Source organism: Rhinatrema bivittatum, chromosome 8 (assembly GCF_901001135.1).
Source record: "Rhinatrema bivittatum chromosome 8, aRhiBiv1.1, whole genome shotgun sequence".
NCBI classification, from domain to species: Eukaryota; Metazoa; Chordata; class Amphibia; order Gymnophiona; family Rhinatrematidae; genus Rhinatrema; species Rhinatrema bivittatum.
Genome location: NC_042622.1, coordinates 192213376 through 192234260, shown reverse-complemented (window position 1 = coordinate 192234260; position 20885 = coordinate 192213376). Strand labels below are relative to the sequence as shown.

At 43.6% G+C, this 20885-nt stretch overlaps 1 protein-coding gene across 3 annotated transcripts in view; it reads right to left on the bottom strand.

Moving 5' to 3' along the window:
• Window positions 1-20885, bottom strand: part of GALNT17 (polypeptide N-acetylgalactosaminyltransferase 17) — a 564093-nt gene that overhangs the window by 83247 nt on the left and 459961 nt on the right. Inside the window, exon 1 of one of the 3 annotated variants that reach the window (XM_029612689.1) lies at window positions 12346-12446. The exons of the other annotated variants lie outside the window; for them this stretch is intronic. The gene's annotated coding sequence lies outside the window, so the exon portion shown is untranslated. Of the gene's footprint in view, window positions 1-12345; window positions 12447-20885 lie in introns of those variants that run through there. 3 annotated transcript variants of the gene reach the window in all.

The window sequence follows — 20885 nt, the reverse complement described above, 5'->3', positions numbered from 1 at the left end:
ATATAAGTCTACTTCTGCTACGGAGGAGGTGTAAGTTGCTAAAAAAAAAAAAGATACAAAAATCCGTTTTGGAGGTGTTTAAAGGTTCTGGGGTAACCGGGGGAAGTGCAGGCTATTAAACCAGGGGAAGGAGGGGGGGGGGGGTGTTTGGAGGACCTAGCTCAAAACTGGATGAATGGGTGGACAAACTGGTGAAACCGGTCATGCAATGGATGTGTGCCAGTTTTAAAATACCCTGACTTACGCAGCGGAAACAGGATTTCTGCACCTAGGTGCATACCCACTTTAAATTGGGCACACATATGCACACGCTTGGGCTATTTTATATCATGCGCACATATGTGTACGCTCCAACACACGTGCCAAAGTGCATCTGTGCGCCGGTTTGAAAGTTACCATCTTAAAGATGAATTTTAAGACCTGCATGGAGGAGCACATGTACACGCATTTGCTGGTTCACGCAAAAGGACGCGGTGATTTTATAATATGGTAAAAAATCAGCTATATGTGTGTACTTGTGAGCACAATTTTACATTGACATGCACATCTTCGTGCAAATGCCGCCTCAATTGTGTAAGTGGGGGAGATTTAGTAGATACGCGTGCCCACGCAATTGCCTGTTTTCCCAATTTGTTCCCAGTTCGCCCCAGTAAAGGAGAGAACTTCCCAAACTCCCTAGTTAACTTGCCCCCTTTTTACCCTATTAGCCCCGACCCTTAAAACCTCGCTGACTAGCCTAGTTTTTTTTTGTTTCATGACTTACATGCCATCCATAGCAGAATTAAAGTTACACAGATAGTAAACCTGGCGCGCGCCGGCATGCGTAAATACTTATGCACTGGTTTCATTCATATTTCCTGGAACGCCCATACACCACCACTTTTATGAAAAAAAAATTCTACTCATGTACCAGGAGATATGGCTCGTAAAATCTGCGCGACGTGCGCTGGGCCAATATATGTATGTATCTCCCGGCTTCGGTGTGCATAGGGCTTTTTAAAATTCACCCGTTAGGAAGCAGCACCTCAAATTAGATTTACATACATCAACTGAGGATTTCTTTAACATGGCTTCTCTCCTCTCTTGCCTTTGGGAACGCAGGAAGTACACTGAGATCCAGATACAATGGGTCAGAAAGCTAGCTGGTGTTAACAGTATTCAATGAATTAACATCTTTGGTATCTGCCTCCAGAGGGGCTAAAGTGTTCTCTGCATTTTAAAGCAACTCATTAATCATGTTAAAAATAAGTCTTTACACAATATCTGTGGAAAGGCAATTAAAGGGCTCAAATATCAAATTATACCATGACAATAAAACCCAGTTCCTTGGGGGAGAAAGGACATTAGTCACAGCAGAATGACACTACTGGAGCAGAGCGTGTGCTAGCATGAATAGCATGAATACTGTGCTGATTCAACTAGCAAGCCAGGGTGTTTTGAGATGACATATTTTAGGTAAGACACACAAATTCTTTGGTTGGAAAACGACCTTTCCCAACTACCAAAAAAATGCTAGGCTCACCTGTTAGTAGCTGGAGAGACAGAGATATAGCGAGGTGTCGCTAGATTGAAGGTGGGTTTAACGGGGTTCAGAGCACAGATACGGAAGCCGTATAGTAAGAGAAACTACTACCTTTCATAACTCATACTGCTTTAAAAGAGGATTTTACTTGCTACATTAGATGTTTCCTCAGACAGTGGAAATGAGCATTTTAAACTGGTTAAATTGCTACACATGTATTGTTCATAGGAAAAAAACACAGGGCTTGATTTTCAAAAGCATTTGCACGCTTAAGATTGGGTTTTACACGTGTAAATGTACTTTATTTTTATCTATTTATTTATTTATGCTTTTTATATACTGTCGTTCCAACAGAAGATCACAACGGTTTACATAAATTGCATTAGATTACATTGTAAAATATTGTATTAACAAGTTCTTAATTAGAGTAATGGTATCTATTGTAATACTATTGATTAATCAAAATATTCAAAGTTAACAATTTAATATTGATTAATACTGTTTAGTTTGGAATAGATTTTATTCAAATAGTATTTGATGTGCTGAGAACAAATAATATTTCTGGAGTAATAATGTTCATTAAGTGGCTTATGTGATCTTGTTTGAATTTCTTTTTTCCCTGTTAACAGTCTTATTGATCCGGGTAGATCGTTCCATAATTTGGGTCCTGCTATTGTGAAAATACGTTCTCTTATTTGGGTTATTTATTTACCCATATAAGTGGGCTTTTGAAAATTGCTACAATATATGCCATTGAATTATCCATAGGATTTACCCATATAAGTGCAGTTTATGAGGGTAAATGGCTTTTGAAAATTGCTACGAGAGTATGTTACATTTACACATGTAACTCCTTTGAAAATTCACCTAATACAGTTTAGGGGGGGTTAGCACAAAAATACTGGTGCTTTTATTCTACTCTATGTTTTAATTGTTTCATTCACTCTCTTAATTTAGTATCAATCTTTCCAGGCAAATTAGAACTCAATACGACTTATGTGCAATTGAATTTTATGTCCCTTTTGCTATCCATCTGCTCGCTCTCTCCCTGTACAAGGAACCAATAAGATACAAGCTCACAGTACCAACCTCTTGAGGAAAAACGACCCTGAAGCATTTCCAAGGACACAGATTGCTCTAGTAGTTTGAAAGTAATTAAAACATGGCTGCAATCACCAAGCCTTACTGCTAGAATATGTCAAGAGTTGAAGAGCAGATGACAAAAAGGTTGGCTGACGAGAAGCATGCTCTGCTCCCTGCATGATCCACAGAGACCACAAGACATCACGCATTACACCCTAAGTACACGAGAGCTACCGGTATATACCCCTTGTCATTTTACATAATGAAGTTTGCAAAGGCAAAAATCAAGCTTAGATGGAAATAGGAAACCTTTTATAAATCACAATTAGGACTAGTGGCATCTGAAGGGGGGGAGGGGCTTGTGTGGGCTTGAAAGCTCATACACAAGGCCTGCCTTCTTGCACAACCTTCAGATTGTTCTGTTAAAAGCCATTTTAACTTGCAAAAGATCCAGCTTTATCTAGGACTAACACAGCTCCAAGAACTCTGCACTCTGAATCAAATGAAACAAATGAAACAAATGAAAAGTGAAGTTGGTGGTTATTTGCTTTCACATGCAAAAAAAAGAGAATAAAAAACAGCATGTTATATAACCAGCATTATTAGATGTGGGTATGGAGGTAATTACGAGTCTTCCAGGTGATCCACTCTACTTTAGCCCCTGCAGGTAAGCTGTTCATTCATAGTTACTGAGCAGCTTCCTATAAGCTCTAAATCACCCCCATACTCAAGCTGGCAGGTCAAGAGCTGAGGTAGCAAGATGGGGATACTCTACCACAGCGGTTCTCAACCGGGCTTAAAATGTTGATAGCCTGGGCAGAACGTGGCAGGAGAGCTGGAGTCAGCGGCATCAGCATGGTCTCTTCTTCCCGCACCCTGCGGCCCAGAAGAGGAAGTGCAGTGTAGCGCATGGGAAGAAGAGACCATGTTAGTGCGAGCAGCATCGGCCCGAAGAAGAGAGGCATGGCCCAAAGAAGAGCAGCGCGGCTCAGAGCAAAAGAGGAGCAAAGTCAGCCCCCGCGGCCGATGGGACTCCTTTCTTGAGGCTGCGAGGGCTGGAAGTAGAGGAGGCTGCTGCTGCCACTAGTTTGGTGGGGGGAGAGAGAGAGTGAGTGAGCAAGCATATGTGTTTGAGATTGTGTGTGTGTGTGTGTGTGTGAGACAGCATGTATGTAAGCTCTGGAATTCATTGCCAGAGAATGTGGTTAAGGCAGTTAGTGTAGCTGGGTTTAAAAAAAGGTTTGGATAAATTCATGGAGGAGAAGTCCATAAACTGTTATTGATCAATTGGGAATAGCTATTTCTTGTTGCCGACATTAGTAGCATGGGATCTATTTGATGTCCGGATTCTTGCCAGGTACTTGTGACTTGGATTGGCCACTGTTGGAAACAGGATACTGGGCTTGATGGACCCTTGGTCTGACCCAATATGGCATATCTTATGTTCTAACCTGTATGTGTAAGTGAGAGAAATCATGTATACTGATTAAGAGCCTATGTGTATAAGTAAGAGAGAGAGCATGTGTGTCTGTGTGATTGAGAGCTGGTGTAGATGAGAGAGCATGTGAGTATGTGATTGAGAACCTGTGTGTAAATGAGAGAAAGAGAGAGAGCATATGTGTGTGAGTGTGTGAATGAGAGAGTCTATGTGTATGAAAGAGACAGAATGTATGTAAGTGTGTGATTGAAAGCCTGTGTCTGTGTATGTGTGAAATGACAGACAGCATGTGTGTAAATGTGTGATTAAGAACTTATATAAGTGAGAGAGAAAAACCATGTGTATATGTGCGTGATTGAAAACCTATGTGAGAGAAAGAGTATGTGTATATGTGTGTATTTGAGAGCTAGTGTGAAAGAGCTTGTGTGTGACTGAGAGAGAGGAGAAAGTTTCAAGCAAACCATCCTTCCTCCTGCTAATTCAAAGCAATCTCAGGGCACCCAATTATCAAACATTCCCAGGTATGCAGAGCAAAGCATTATTTTATCCTTATAACAAAAACAATAAATAAATATAACAAAAACAATAAATAAATAAAAATAAAACATTCCCAGGTATGCAGAGCAAAGCATTATTTTATCCTTTTTATTTTTCATTATTGGGTCTTTGTGTCTGCTATTTTGAAATATTTTATTGGTATCTAGAAATTTTTTATATGAGTTTTAAATTATTGGATATTCTATTCATCAGTTTTGAAATAATCTGTTCTTTTTGTTAGTACGGTTTTACTGCTATTGATTTTATATTTCTTGATTTGTTTTATGAGGACTGGTGATGTTTCTCTTTTTCCTTCGTTGCACTGCATGCAGAGTCTCTGGCTTGCTACTGTTTCCAGTTCAGTTTTTGTCTGCATGTTTCTATTTATGCTTTATGGTCTCTTTATTCTTTGTTAGGTGAAGGTCTGCACATGTGACTGAGGTGAGGTTTTCTGCTGGCATGTAGTTTCTGTGTAGGGCTCTATAGCTTTGCACAGGTCCAGTCAATCTCTACCCAGGAAGAAAGGGTCAGCTTTGCTTACTACTCTCACTGCTTGAGATTTAAATGATTTATTTCTTATTCTTTGTGCATGCTTGTCTGCTAAATAAATTTAATTCTTTTGTAAACATTTCAATTTTGCATCTATGTGGCACCTTCAAAATCGATACAGGTGTCCCTCAGGGTTCAGCACTCTCGGCAACACTATTCAACATTTATTTGCTGCCTCTGTTTACATTACTAGCGGAACTAGGAATCAACTTCTTATACGCAGATGACATACAATTGTACATCCCATTCAAAAAATCATTTGAAAAAACTGCGTTAACTCTGTCCCACATACATGAAGGTAATTCAACAAGAGCTATCACAGCTGAAACTAAAACTAAACACAAAAAAACCCTGAGATAGTGCAGTTAAGGAGAAACTCTTCTATAGTCAAACCACCCCCCCTAAACCTGAGTAATTTTAACATTTCACTCTCAGATCTAGTTAGGGACCTGGGAATACAGATTGATGAGAACTTTACAATGAAGAAACAGATAAATAAACTGATAAAAACAGGATACTCCAAGTTGAGAATATTACATTAGTTGAAACCATTGCTAACTTTACAGGACTTCCGCACAGTTTTACAAACACTAATATTTTCAAACTTAGATTACTGCAACTCCCTACTACTAGGCCTTCCTTCTGGACTATTGAGACCACTACAGTTGTTACAAAACGCCTCAGCAAGACTTTTGTTAGGGACGAGGAAATTTGACCATATAACCCCCTCGCTGATAGCACTGCACTGGCTACCTATACAATCCAGAATTCATTATAAAGTATTAACACTAATTTTCAGTATCATCAATGACATAAACCCTGGCTTCAACCATACAAACCACAGCGAGCACTAAGATTGCAAAACAAATGACTATTAACTGTACCAGCAGCGCAGAGTACACATCTAGCTCAAATAAGAAACCAAATGTTTTCCATAGCAAGCCCCAAGTTGTGGAACTCTCTACCAGAGACGTTACGTATGGTATGTAAATATTGCCGCAGGTTATTTTGTTGTTGTTGGTTGAACCTCTTCTACCCCCCCCTTTCCTCCCTCTCTTACCTCCATTGCCTTAAGCTCCATTTCTCAAGTTATTGTTCCTTGTAAAGCCTGTTGCTATTTTATGTTCTTATGTAAACCGATGAGATGTTCCCAACGACTGTCGGTATATAAAAATGTTAAATAAATAAATAACAGAATGAAAGAGTTTCAAACGTGAACTGAAAACATGGCTCTTCAGAAATGCATATGATTTAACTTAAAATATCAAATTGCCAATAATTTCATTTTCAAAAATCAGAGACTATACTTGTAGAATGAGCAATAAATAATAAGCAACGTAAAGTATATGAAGATAACTTACAGATTAATACATGAATGAAATTACAATGAAACTTATAGATTACAAAATTCTATCCTAGCCCCCTAGTTAACTTGTATTTGATAATGTCTTGACCTAGAATATGTATTAGTTACTGTGCTGACCTAGAATATGAACATTGAACAAGAATATGAATGTTGATTTTGTAAACCGTGGTGATCTTCTTTTGGAACGATGGTATATAAAATGCTTAAATGCTTAAATAAATAAATAAATAAATAAATAGATAGATAGATAGATAAAATATAGCAGCCTGGCTTGTTCCAGTTTCCTATCAAGAGGAGTACTGGAGTTTTAAGGCCTGGTGTAATATTTCCAGTGTTGGAGTGCTGGAAGTTGGAGTGCTGGAAGTTGGTTCTGTTCTGGTATGGGACATTTACTATTTATGCAATTTCTGTTCAGACAGAGTACTTGTCTTTCCCTTTTGTCATTCTTAACAATAAAAATAATTCAGGACCTTTGTTTTTTATTTGGTCTATCAGGTGTGACATGATGGGAAAAAGGTTGAGAACCACTGCTCTACCAGACTGGCAAGCTGAGATTGTGACAAAAGGCAGATCCTGCAGTACCTTTTGGTTTATTTATGCACAGTGCAGGATCTGGTTGAAGCCGACTCAGAAGCACTGAAATGCGCTGGTCAGTGGGAAGAAATATGACTTTGGCAGGTGGGCAAAAGAAGAAGATGACTAAACATGACCGAGACCATATTCACGATCTGTAAACTGAGCACAGATGAGCAAACATCTTCAGTGTGTTCCACATTAAAAATGCTGTCATGATTGGCAAAGCTTAAAGGACCGCAACATGGAACGCCAGGCATTTAACTATTCATTGCCTTTTCTGTGCTAGATTTGTACATATTAACATACCAGGTTTAAATCCAGGCCTTGAAATTACTTTCGGGATGATCTGAAATAAGTCATTGCTCTCTTGCTCCCTTTCTGCCTCTGCTTACCCAACTGTAATAGATTAATATTAAACATGTACTGCTAAGACTGTAGGTTGTTTGAAGATTACAATAAGCTGCTTTAGAAATTCAAAATTATTCATGTTAAAGTAGACGAGGACAGTTTTCCTGATCTGTAAACAATACATTTTTTCCAGGTATTTAACAGACGGATTTAATGATTTTTTTTTAGCATAATATGTAAGGTAGACAAAGACATCATCTTCATAGCTTGTGTATTTTTTACAGGTAAAAATCACCTAATCTTCCGGTTGCTGCTATTCGGCATATCTCTTAAGGGTCTAGGTTCTTCAAGGTCTGTTCCCATAGATACAGAAAGGGAGAAAAGCCTTAATGAATCAGACTCTAAGTGATGTTTATGATGCTCTGAGAAACATATAAATGTAAGACATGATAGCAAATAAAGACTGGAAGGTCCATCTAGTCTGTCCATTTTCCTTCACTGTTTCAATCCCATGGACTTCAATTGAGCTCTGATTTTACCTTCATTTCTTACAGCTAAGCATCTCCTGTGCTTATCCCATGCTGTTTTGAATTATGATACTGTTTTGGCCTCTACTTTCTCAGTGAGGAAGCCGTTTCATGCCTCCTGCATCTTTTCTGTGAAAAAATATTTCTTCATTTTATTCCTCACTATATCTCTTGGTAGCACATATCTGATCCCTTTTTCTGTTTGCCCCTTGCGCATTATTCATATCTTAGGGAGCTAATTGAGTGTGTTACATAAACTGAAACCTCTGCTGGATCCTGCTCTCCAGGTCCTTCTTTTCCATAGTTTGGATTGTTTACTGGTCTCCCTGCAAATTCCCTCAGAGCCTTACAAATTGTCCAGCACTCCGCTGCCTGGTTATTGTCAGGATCCAATATCTGTGAGCACATTGCGCCTGTCTTCCGTTCCCTTCACTGGCTCCCTATTCAATGGCAGATAACGTTTAAGCTTGCCATGCTCATTCACAAACTAAAAATAATGTCCCCGCCCCCTGATAAATTCCGACCTGCACACCTATAAACCTTCTCGGTCTATAACCTCCACTCATGAGGGTTATTAGAGGTCCCCTTTGTCAAGGCTTGCTCATCTTATAGATCTGGGCTTTTCCAGCTGCCGGCCTATTACTGTGGAACTCTCTGCTCAAACATTTACATCTGATGACTGACACTCAAGCATTTAAAAAAGCATTCAAGACCTTCCTTCTCAAAGAATTTAACCTGGCTAGAACTAAGTAGGCTGGAGGAGGCCCTGAACAGTCCTGGTTTTTCTTTGTTTGTGTATTGTAATTTTCTGCTTGGCCTCATTGTGGCATCTGATGATTGATTGATAGCTACTCTGGTAATCATGGCCTATCACACTTGTTCTAGCTGTAGCCTGTATCATCCCGATTTTTATGCACGTTTTATTGTACCCGCCCCAAACTCTGGAGGGTGTGGATATTACATTTTCAAAAAACTAAAAATAAATTGGGGAGTTGAGGAATAGTATAGTGGTTAAAGAAGCAGTTTGAGAACCAGAGAAGTTAGTGTTCATATCCCTCTGACACCCCCTGTGACCTTGGGCAAGTCACTTCAGCTTCCAATGCCTCAGGTACAACCTTTCAGGATATTTTTTAAAGGAAAATGTAACATGCAATTTTCAAAAGCCCATTTACCTGAATTAAATGCACTTAAGCCCGGATTTTAAAAGGGCTTCATGCGTAAATTTCAAGGTTTACGTGTGTGGCTGGGTCTTGCGCGCGTTTTACAATGGGCCCGGTTACACACATAAACCCCGGTACTCGCAAAAGTGCTGGCCGAGGGAAAAGGGGCGGCTGGGGGTGTGTTGTCTGGGTGGGGAGGGGTGGGGCGGGCCAGGACAGCGCCATTAGCCACTGTCTCGGGGAAGAGCGCGCCGGCAGCCAGCTGGTGCACGCAGATTACTTTTGCTCTGGAGGATCAGTAAGTATTAAAATAAAAAATGTAGGTATAGTTAGGGTAGGTTTAGGGGGAAGGGGAGGAGAGGGGAAGAGGGAGGAAGGATAGAGTTAGGGGTAAGAAAGTTCCCTCCCAGTCCGCTCCTTAATTGGAGCAGACTGGGAAAGAAGTAGGGGAGGCTTGATTTTGTCGCCGTGCGTTGCTTTGTAAAATTCCACCCCCCCCCCCGCCCTGCACTTGGATTTTAAAACCCACGCGTATGTGCGCGCAGCCATTGGAGTTTATAACATGCACTTGCTGGCGTGTGCATGTTATAAAATTGGCGCGTGCCGTGAACCGCGCGCACATGGATGCACACGCGCGGGTCTTAAAATCGACCTCTTAATGCAGGTAAAACCTATAGGCAATTCAATGGCATAATACTGTAGCAATGTCTCAATTCAAACCAAACAAAACTTATCTAAACAGACGACACAAAATTATTCAAAGTTGTTAAAACAGTAGCAGATTGTGAGGAATTGCAGAAGGACTTGCAAGATTTGGAGATTGGGCATCTGAATGGCAGATTAAATTTAATATGGAAAAATTGCAAAGTGATGCACATAGGGAAAAATAATTCCAACTACTAAGTAGCACTGAACACTAGGCCCAAACTCGATAAAGCGGATGGAATGGCTTCCCTAGAGAGAGAAACTACACAGGTTAAGGATCTTCAACTTGGAAAAGAGGGAACATGATAGAAATGTATAAAATCATGAGTGGGGTGGAATGCGTAAATAAAAGGATGGTTATTTGCCCTTTCAAATAATACTAAAACAAGGAGACACTCCATGAAACTTAACAACCAGCAGATTTAAAACAAATCTTATAAAGCGCTTTTTCACTCCGCTCAAGCTGTGCAATCTGCTGCCAGAGGACATGGACAAGGCAACCAGCGCAGCGAGGTTTAAAAGAGGTTTGGACAATTTCCTGGAGGAAAAGTCCCTGCAAGGTTATCAGGTGGGCAGACTAGGGAAGCCGTCATTTATCCTTGGGAGCAGAAAGAGATAGATCTATTTTTTGGGCTCTGCCAGTTCTAACCCTAGCATGGCAGATTTTATGTTCTTAACCTCAAGTTAATGCAATTAAAGGTGAATTTTTAGACATGCGCGTGGGCGTCCATGTGTGCGTGGCTCCTGGCGTACGCACATGGATGCGCTGATGCGCGCATGTTATAAAATCGGCTACCCGCGTGCGCATGCACGCCCAATTTTAAATTGGCGCACCCATGTGCGTACAGGTGCTGATTCGCATGTGCAAAGGGGGGGGGGGATTTTAAGACAAGTGCGAGGCAATGGACTGGACTTCCGAAAACCCCTACCCACCCTGCCTGCCTTTTCCCCTATCCTCCCCGACCCCTAAAACCCTGCTATATATATTTTTTTATTTTAAACTTACTCGCTCTCCAGAGCGCTGGCCAGCTGCCAGTGCATGCTTCACCGGGACAGTGCCTAATGGCGAGGTACTGGCCGGCCCCTGCCCGTCCCATATCCTGCCCCTGGCCTGCCCCTTTTTTTTAACCAGCTCTTCCTCGCATACTGGGAGACACGCGACGGCTGTGGGCCTTTGAAAAACCCGTGGTGCGCGTGCAGCTCGGCCATGCGCATATCTCCCAGTATTGCTACATGCCGGTGTTTAAAAATTCACCCCTTCATGAACAAGGTGAACCTTTGATTGTCTGATACTGTTTTGCTTGCAGTACCCCAGCTGCTTCTAATAAGTTCTAATGGATTTTATTCCCTTGTGTATCCATTAAGTACAGATTGAATTGAGATGGGAGATAAAATACCAGGGCTAGTCTGAAATTCCCTGTTCATGTAACTGTCATCCTAAATTAACCCTTCAAGTATCCAGTCATTCAATCTTAGGGCTTTATAATACCCAACATGCAAACTGATGTCAGAAGATTCAAACATCTAAGAGTCGCAATTATTAAAAATGTGACTTTGTGAGGTCCGTATTCAATAGGCTGGTGAGTTACACGGCACAAATCTTTTGCTGACTATACTCCGATAGAATTACCTGGATAAATTATCCTGGTAACTTTGCTGCTCACCAGTTTATTTAATATAGAAACACCCCCCCTCACACACACAAAGAGCAGCAGAGCCACAGCTGATTCCTGTATCAGGTTCACCGAGGCTGATCTAATCCCCTTCTCTACCTTTAAAATCATATTTGTGTAAAAATCCCCCACCAGAACACCCCAAAATTGCCCAAATGCAGATCAGGAGAAGCAGAGTCTCTTATCCCCTCCCACTGGCTTGATACGTAAGTATCCATAGCTATGACAGACCCCAGCGCTCATGCATTAGTTCATTCACTGCACTCCTTCATGACAGCTGAAGGACCAATCCCCTGCTCAGGAGGTTTAAGAGACTCAGTTCCTCCTGGTCTGCATTTGGGTGCCCGGTGGTAGTGGTGGGGGGAGGACAGAAGATTTACACAAATATTTTAAAGGCAGAAAAGGGGGTGAGGGTGGAGAAAAAAAAAAAAAAAAATCAGCCGCTGCTCGACTGTTTAGAAATGTTATGTGGCTAACTTTAGGCCTGCAATTTTTCCAGCTTAGCCCGTCAGCAGGGCACGACAGTTCAAACTCGGGGCTTATCTGGCTAAATCCTGAAGTTAGCTGAACAAACCCTTTTAATTATCAACCGTTGCTTGTATTTTTATGAAATCATGAACGCTGAACAATTACACGGATTCACGCAAAGAACAGGAGAAAACCCTTAATGGTGCGAGCTCTTCATTCTCTGCACATAAAAAAAGGAACTGCATTCCGGCTTGAAATTAAATAAAATAAATTCCATAGCTTAGGATTCCCGCTAAATATACTTAATTTTCTTATGGTAATCAGCAATAAAAGAACTCAATTATTCATACTGCGACTACATACTAAATCATCCTTTATGCGAGGGGGCCTCACCTGAAATGCACTGGAAGATGAGCGCTGAGACCCTGGAGAGACTGCGCCCAGTGAAACGGCAGAAGCCTTCCGAGACACCGCATCGCCTCTCTTGTTTTCTGTGCAAGGGGCGGCTTAAAGCAAAGGCGCTGGCAAAAGTTCTGTTATTTATTTTAACAGTAATTCTGCTGGCAGTTTAAAGGAAGATAAGCAGCTAGAATCTCCTCTCGTGCTGAAAGAGGGGGCTAGAGATTTTGAAAGTTACTCATCATCATTCCCGCCTTTGTTAAAGCCAAGCAAAGAAAGATGTGCCAAACCTTAACAGAAGGCTGGGAATCTGGTTGCCGTGAGCCTTCATTCACAACTATCCAGAGAATTTTACCCTTATTTTATATTTGCTCCCCACCCCCACCCTCCGATTTAATATCAGTCCCTGCAGCGACGACCCTCAGCAGGGAGCCAGCACCACGATCAGGCACCCTAAACACAGTGGCGTAGCCAGAATTGATTTTTTGGGTGGGCACAAGGTTAACATGGGTGGGCTGTAGGCATGCAGGTCTACTAGTTGTTTTTTTTACTGATAAATAATGCCAAATTATGCAGCATAGCATTCACATCTACGCCTAAGTATGAGGTTTACTTAATGATACAAACATAATTCACGGTGATTTGTGGTACTTTAGCCTTCTTATTATTACGATTTTATACACGGCTCCTACCTGTCCATAAATTTTGAGAGAACGGTTGTGTTGCTTATATTTAAATTGCTAACATCTCAAAATATAGATATATATTTTTACCTTTGTTGTCTGATCTTTGTATTTTTCTAATCAGTTGGTCCTGGTCTCTTTTTCCCATTTTTTCCCTTATAGCTCTTTCCTAATTCCTTTTCAGTGTCTTTCTTCTATTACTGTCTTCTTCCCTTCCACACACACACACACACACACACACACACACACACACACACACACACATACACGCTTTCTCTCACAGACTCCCTCTCACACACTCAAGTTGTCACTCTCATATGCTCTTCCCCCCCCCCACAAGCTCACATTCAAGTTCTCACTTTCTCACCCCTCCCCAGGCTTATATTCTTATGCACACACAGACGCACATCCAGGCACCCATTCTCACCCACACACATAAACCCAGACTCCCATTCTCACCCACAAACCCATGCTCCCAGTCTCACCCACACATATTCAAGCTCCCATTCTCATCCATACATATACACATTTAAGGTACTATTCTCACCCACACATACACACATTCAAGCACCCATTCTTATCCACATATTCAAGCTTCCATTCTCACCCACCCACACAAACCCAGGCTCTCATTCTCACCCATATATACACACATTCAAGCTCCCATTCTCACCCACCCACAAACCCAGGCTCCCATTCTCAACCACACATACACACATTCGAGCTCCCATTCACCCACATATTCAAGCTTCCATTCTCACCCACATACACACCCAGGCTCCAGTTTTCACCCACACACACTCCCATTCTCATCCACACATACACATTCAAGCACGTGCACAGCTTCCGCTTTCTCCCCCAGAGCAGGAAGATCAGCTGCCTCTCCTGCTGCCACCGGACTCCTGCTATCTTCAGGCGTCGGGCCGTACTGCCCGCCGAACTTCCTGTCGGGGGGGGGGGGAGCGGAAGCGCAGCGCACAACGTCCGCTTCCTCCCCCCCCCCAAGCAGGAAGATCGGCGGGCTGTACGGCCCGACGCCCGAAGATAGCGGGAGGCCGGTGGCAGCAGGAGAGGCAGCTGATCTTCCTGCTCTGGGGGAGAAAGCGGAAGCTGTGCGCAGCGCTTCCGCTCCCCCAAACAGGAAGTTCGGCGGGCCGTTTGATCCGAAGATAGCCGGAGAACGGGTGACAGCAGGAGAGGCAGCTGATCTTCCTGCATTGGGGGGAGGAAGCGGAAGCTGCGCGCGGCGCTTCCGCTCCCCCCCCCCCCCCCCGGAACAGGAAGACCGGTTGGCCATACCGCCGCAGCAGCGCTTCCCCACGTGTGCGGTGATGGTGCGCGAGGCGTGGGTTCTCTTGTTCGCTGTCGCGGGGATGGGATCCCGCGACAGCCTTGCAGTTCCGGTGCTAGTTGGGTGGGCCTGGGTCTAAGTTGGGTGGGCACCTGCCCACCCAGGCCCACCCGTGGCTACGCCACTGCCTAAACACAGCCAGCTAGGGGCCACCGCTGCCCAATGACCGTGAATTCATCCCCCCTCCCCCACACACACAAGGGCTGTGAGTGCTGCCTCTACAGAGTGCCTTCAGCTGACCTGGGGAATCGAATGTGGTAGGTGCACAGAGCTGCCACTCATCTAGCAGGCTAGCCCCAGGAAAGGAAACATTTCAGCACTGGGAAGGAAAGGGAGGGTGGTCATAATAACAGTGGAAAATATGTGAAATGAAATAAAATTAGGTCAGAGAGAGGAAATTCGAGGGTAAGACCCAAAGAGAAACAAAAATGTCAGGCTGATGCTTGAAGCAGCCTTAGTCTATGGCTTTAAACAATGCAGTTTAAGATTGTATTGTCTTTTGCCCTTCAGAAATTAATGAATAGCTCCATGGGCACTTGAGCACCCCCCGATATCCAATTTTCAATCTGCCGGCCCTGCAGAAGGTGAGAGGAGAGACTGAAGAGGTGATGCGGGAAGCAGATCTATTATTGGGGGTGCTCAAGCATTATTTGGTACCAATTCTGCAAGGAACATCTAGAGTTTTCCCCATCAATCATATTTTCTTGGATCCTGGCATGTAGAATTAATGAGATGTCAACTTCAGCAGCTAAACCCAGCCATGGTATAAAGGTAATGTGAGAAAACATTACCATGCTGGGCAAATCTTGGGGAATGAGGTATCTCCAGAGCCTTCAGAAAGGACTGCAGATAATATCATATATAGTAAATGCCCCATAATTTGTCAGCAGTGGGGCTCTCTCTCTTTTTTCTTTTTTTTAACTGATGCCAAGAGGGTTTAAACAGAATGCTAATAATAATTAGGGAGCACAGCAACCTCTCTCTGCTCTGCCCACGCCTATCTCAAGCCCTCCTCCCTTGTTCCCCACAAGGGACAGTAGCGGGAAGAGGTTGGATTAGGGAGCAGAGCAGCTTTTCTTTGCTCTGCCCTGCTCTGTCCACTTCAGTATCAACCTCTCACCTTCTCCCTCATGCAGGCTTCTCCCTGGATCAGGAAGCATGGGGGCTCCAATATAACTGGCATGGACTATTGCTGGATTCCTAGGCTTTTGCTATACTGGGAAAAACAGGTAGATTAGTGGCAGGGGTAATGGGTGAGGAAAGCAAAATTGCTTACCTTGTAATAGGTGTTATCCCAGGACAGCAGGATGTAGTCCTCACATATGGGTGACATCATTGATGGAGCCCTATTGTGGAAAACTTTCTGTCAAAGTTTCTAGAAACTTTTGACTGGCACTCTGAGCCCACTAAGCATGCCATGATATTCTCAGCCACAGGGGTCTCCCTTCAGTCTCGTATGTAGCAGTAAGCTTTAGCAAAAAATAAAATAATAAAATTTATCGGACCCAACTCCGCGGGGTGGCGGGTGGGTTTCGTGAGGACTATATCCTGCTGTCCTGTGATAACACCTATTACAAGGTAAGCAATTTTGCTTTATCCCAGGACAAGCAGGATGCTTGTCCTCACATATGGGTGATTAGCAAGCTAGAGGCTGAGTCATTTTGTAGTGAAGCGACACTGAAGTATTGTTGGTGAAATGAGGCAGCCGAAGATCACAGCAGGTTGGATGTAGAAGGAGTTGGGATTATACTGGAAACAAGTTCTTTAAGACAGATTGTCCGTAAGCTGAATCTTGTTGTCCTTCTTTGTCCAAACAGTAATGAGCTGCAAAGGTGTGAAGAGAACTCCATGTTGCTGCTTTACATATGTCAAGAATTGGCACTGAACGATAGTGTGCTACTGAGGTTGACATTGCTCTTACTGAATGCGCCTTTACTCATCCTTGGAGAGGAAGACCTCCTTTTTCATAGCAAAACTGTATGCAATCTGCTAGCTAATTAGAGAGAGTATGTTTACCCACTGCTTTACCCGGTTTGTTTGGATCATAAGATACAAAGAGTTGAGTGGATTTCCTGTGGACTGCAGTGCGGTCTAAGTAAAATGCTAGCGCACGCTTACAGTCCAAGGTATGTAAGGCCCGTTCTCCTTGATGAGAATGAGGTCTTGGAAAGAATGTGGGTAAAAATATGGATTGGTTCAAGTGGAATTCCGTAACTACCTTGGGGAGGAATTTTGGATGTGTACAGAGAACCACTCTGTCATGTAGGAATTTTGATTAGGGTGAGTAAGTGACAAGTGCTTGTAACTCACTAACCCTTCTAGCTGATGTACTGGCTATGAGGAAGATAGTCTTCCATGTGAGAAATTTAAGATCACAGGAAGTCATGGGTTCAAAAGGAGAACGCATGAGTCTTGTTAAGACCAGATTCAGGTCCCATTCTGTGACAGGTGGCCGAATTGGTGGTTAGTGCAGTTAGTGTGGCTGTGTTTAAAAAAGGATTGGATAAGTTCTTGGAGGAGAAGTCCATTAACTGCTATTAAGTTCACTTAGAGAATAGCCACTGCCATTAGCAATGGTAACATGGAATAGACTTAGTTTTTGGGTGCTTGCCAGGTTCTTATGGCCTGGATTGGCCACTGTTGGAAACAGGATGCTGGGCTTGATGGACCCTTGGTCTGACCCAGAATGGCATTTTCTTATGTTCTTATGTTCTTAAGGTGAATTAAACCTCTCAAATCTACTGTCAAGAGGATGTATGGATATTGGTGCATCTCCCATCTTGTTATGGTAAGCTGAGATTGCACTTAGGTGTACTCTGACAGATGAAGTCTGGTGACCAGAGTCCGACAGGTGGCATAAATAGTCCAGCAGAGAAGTTGTGGGGCAGGAGAAAGGGTCAATACTCTTTTGCATGCACCACAAAGTAAACTTTTTCCATTTCGAAGAATAATTTTTTCGTGTTGAAGGTTTATGGGAAGCTATAAGCACTTGAGATACATTGGTTGAAAGACTGAGTGGTTGTAAAATCAAGCTTTCAACATCCATGCTGTCAGGGATAGGGGTTGAAGGTTGGGATGGCGCATCTGACCCTGATCCTGAGTTATGAGAGTGGGAGCTACACCCAGGCAAATTGGTTCTCTGATTGAGAGGTCTAGAAGTGTGGGAAACCATACTTGTCGAGGCCAATACGGGGCTATGAATATCATGGACCCCTTGTCCTGTTGTAGCTTCACTAGAGTTCTGGTTATGAGCGGTATCGGAGGATATACGTATAGAAGGCCTGAGTTCCAAGGGTGAGCAAAGGCGTCCTTGGCTGGTTGGTGTTTCTGCCTGTGCAGAGCGCAGAACTTGTCCACTTTGTGATTCAGGTGTGATGCAAAGAGGTCTATTGTTGGTTGCCCCAACGTTGAAATATCCTAGTTGCTACTACGGGATCCAGGGACCACTCGTGTGGTTGGAACTGACGACTGAGTCGATCTGCCACTATGTTGTGAATGCCTGCCCGGAAAAACATTGAGTGTGTTAGGGCCCAGCCCCAAATCTGTGCGGCTTCTTGACAAAGGAGATATGAGCCCATACCTCCCTGTTTGTTGATGTACCACATGGTTACTGTATTGTCCGTTTGAATGAGAACAGTCTTGTGAGAAAGGCAGTCCTTGAACGCATGCAGAGCATAACGTATAGCTCGAAGTTCCAAGAAATTGATTTGAAATGTTGCTACGAGTTTTGTTCAGGTACCTTGGGTTTGGAGATTGTCTATGTTCGCTCCCCAACCTAAGGTGGATGCATCTGTAGTTAAAGTTATCTGTGGGACTGGTTGTTGGAAGGGCAGGCCCTTGCGCAAGTTGTCCTTGTGTGCCCACCAAAGTAGAGATGAACGCAGCTGGTGGGTTACTTGAATTGGAGAGGACAGTGGTTGAATGGCTTGGATCCATTGTGATCTTAATGTCCATTGGGTTATTCTCATGGCTAATCTTGCCATAGGAGTGACATAGACTGTGGAGGCCATGTGACCTAGTAAAGGTCAGAAACTGATGAGCTGTTGCTTGTTTCTTTGAGTGTAGCGAGTTTGCCAATAGGGCAAGTGTCTCTGCCCGATCGTCGGGTAGAAAGGCTTTTGAGAGGATGGTGTTCAATTCTGTTCCGATGAATTGAAGCAGATGAGACGGAATGAGATGGGACTTTTGATAATTGATGAGAAATCCCATAGAGTGAAGTAGAGCAATTGTTTGATTGAGAGAAGTTATTGCTCCTTGTTGAGATTGACTCCTGATTAGCCAGTCGTCCAGATAAGGGAAGACGTGGACACTTTCCTTATGTAAGTGTGCTGCTATGACTGCCAGGCATTTGGTGAATACTCTGGGAGCTGAAGCGAGTCCGAATGGTAGTACTCTGTACTGGAAATGCTGATGACCTACCAGGAAGCGCAGATATTTGCAATGAGAAGGGAATATTGGAATATGAGTGTAAGTGTCTTGTAGATCCAGAGAACAAAGCCAATCTCCTGTTTGAAGAAGTAGAAGCATGGTCCCTAGAGAAACCATCCTGAACTTTTCTTTCTTCAGAAATTTGTTGAGATTTCTGAGGTCTAGGATGGGACGTAGGCCTCCGGTTTTCTTTGGATTGAGGAAATAATGGGAGTAGAATCCTCTACCCTGCTGAGTCCAGGGCACCAGTTCTACAGCCCTGGCTCTCAGAAGGGTGGATAATTCTGCTTGTAGATGAATTATGTGATTTTCGCTTAAAGGAAGAGGTTTTGGAGGAGAATCTCTTGGAATTGAGACAAAATTGAGTTGGTAACCTCGAGATATTATGGAGAGTACCCATTGGTCTGTTGTTATTTGTACCCAATGGTTGTAAAAGGAGGAAACTTGACCTCCTACTGGAAGTTCTGGTTGTGGGTTGTGGAGATGGCTTTGGTCTCTGATGATGGCCTCAAAAGCCTGCAGCCGGTCCCGTTTGCAGTGGAGGTTGAGGCCTAGCAGCTCTAGGTTGCCTGGGCTGAGATCTTTGCTGCGGACGTGAAGATCTGCCCCTTGATGCTGGAGGGTAGTAACGCCTCTGCCTGTAGAAAGGCCATCAAGATTCCTTCCTAGGAGGGCGGCGAAATGAAGATGCAGCAGAGTCCTGCGGAACTGACGACAGTTGACGTAGGGTTTCTGTATGTTCCTTTAACTGGGCTACAGCATCCTGCACCTTAGAGCCAAAGAGGTTGTCTCCTACGCATGGTAAATCAACCAATTTTTCTTGGACCTCAGGCCTGAGGTCCGAGGCCTTAAGCCATGCCCAGCGACGTGCACTTATGCCGGAGGCCGCTACCCTGGAAGCAGTTTCAAAATTGTCATAAGCAGCTCGGACTTCGTGCTTGCCAGCTTCAAGTTTTTTATGCATTATTGTTTGAGCTGCTTCTTGATACTGCTGTGGTAACGAATTTGAAAGATCTTGCATCTGTTTCCACAGGTTTCTCTGGTATTGCGTCATATATAACTGATATGACACAATCCTTGTATTTAGCATGGCCCCTTGATAGATTTTCCTGCCCAAGGAGTCCAGGAATCTGTGATCCTTGCCTGGAGGAGTGGAGAAATGAGGTCTTATTCATTTAGACTTCTTTTGTGCAGACTCCACAACAACTGATTGATGTGGCAGTTGCGATTTCTGGTATCCAGGGACAGATTGTACCAAATAAGTGGTGTCCACTCTTATTTATGGATGGCACTGAGCATGGATGCTCCCAGAGTCTGTGCTGTAAGTCTAGGAGAACTTCGTGGACAGATATAGCCAAGACTTCTTTTGGAGGGTCCACGAATTGAAGGACTTCCAGTATTTGCTGTCTCGTGTCCTCCTCTGATACCAAAGTGAATGGTATGGTGTCTGCCATATCCTTAACAAAATTAGTAAATGATAAATCCTCCGGTGGAGATTTCTTTCTTTCTTCTGGAGGAGAAGGATCAGACATAAACCTTTCAGAAGAAGTATCAGTATGTCTTTCTTCCCAGGAATTGTACGGGTTGTCTTGACGTGGAGACGTGGGAGAAGACCTTGGCGGTCGAGACAGCCCTGAAGGACCTGGCTGTGGATCATCTAATGGTATCCGTCCAGGGACATCTTCTTGTGGCTTGGTTGGAATTGATGGTAGAGCACTGACTATTGCATCAAATCTGTTCATCAAAAGCTGGAACAGTGCTAATTCCGGCTGTCCTGGAGCCCCAGGTGGCATCGGCATCGATGGAATTGGTTCCGGTATTGGGCTGGGCATCGGTGATGGTATGGGCATCAGCATCGATGGCCGCCTCTGTATCGGTGCAGCCTTCGGTGTTGGTACCGGCATCGGTGCAGGCTCTGGCATCGGCAGGAGCGCCGGCATCGGTGCAGGTACTGGCATCGGTGAGGGCACCGGCATCGATGTCGGCGAAGGCATCAATGGTTGTTGGTCCTTTAATGCTTGGAGCACCGCTTGACGGATAAAATCCGTCAATTCCTCCGTCATAGCTGGTGC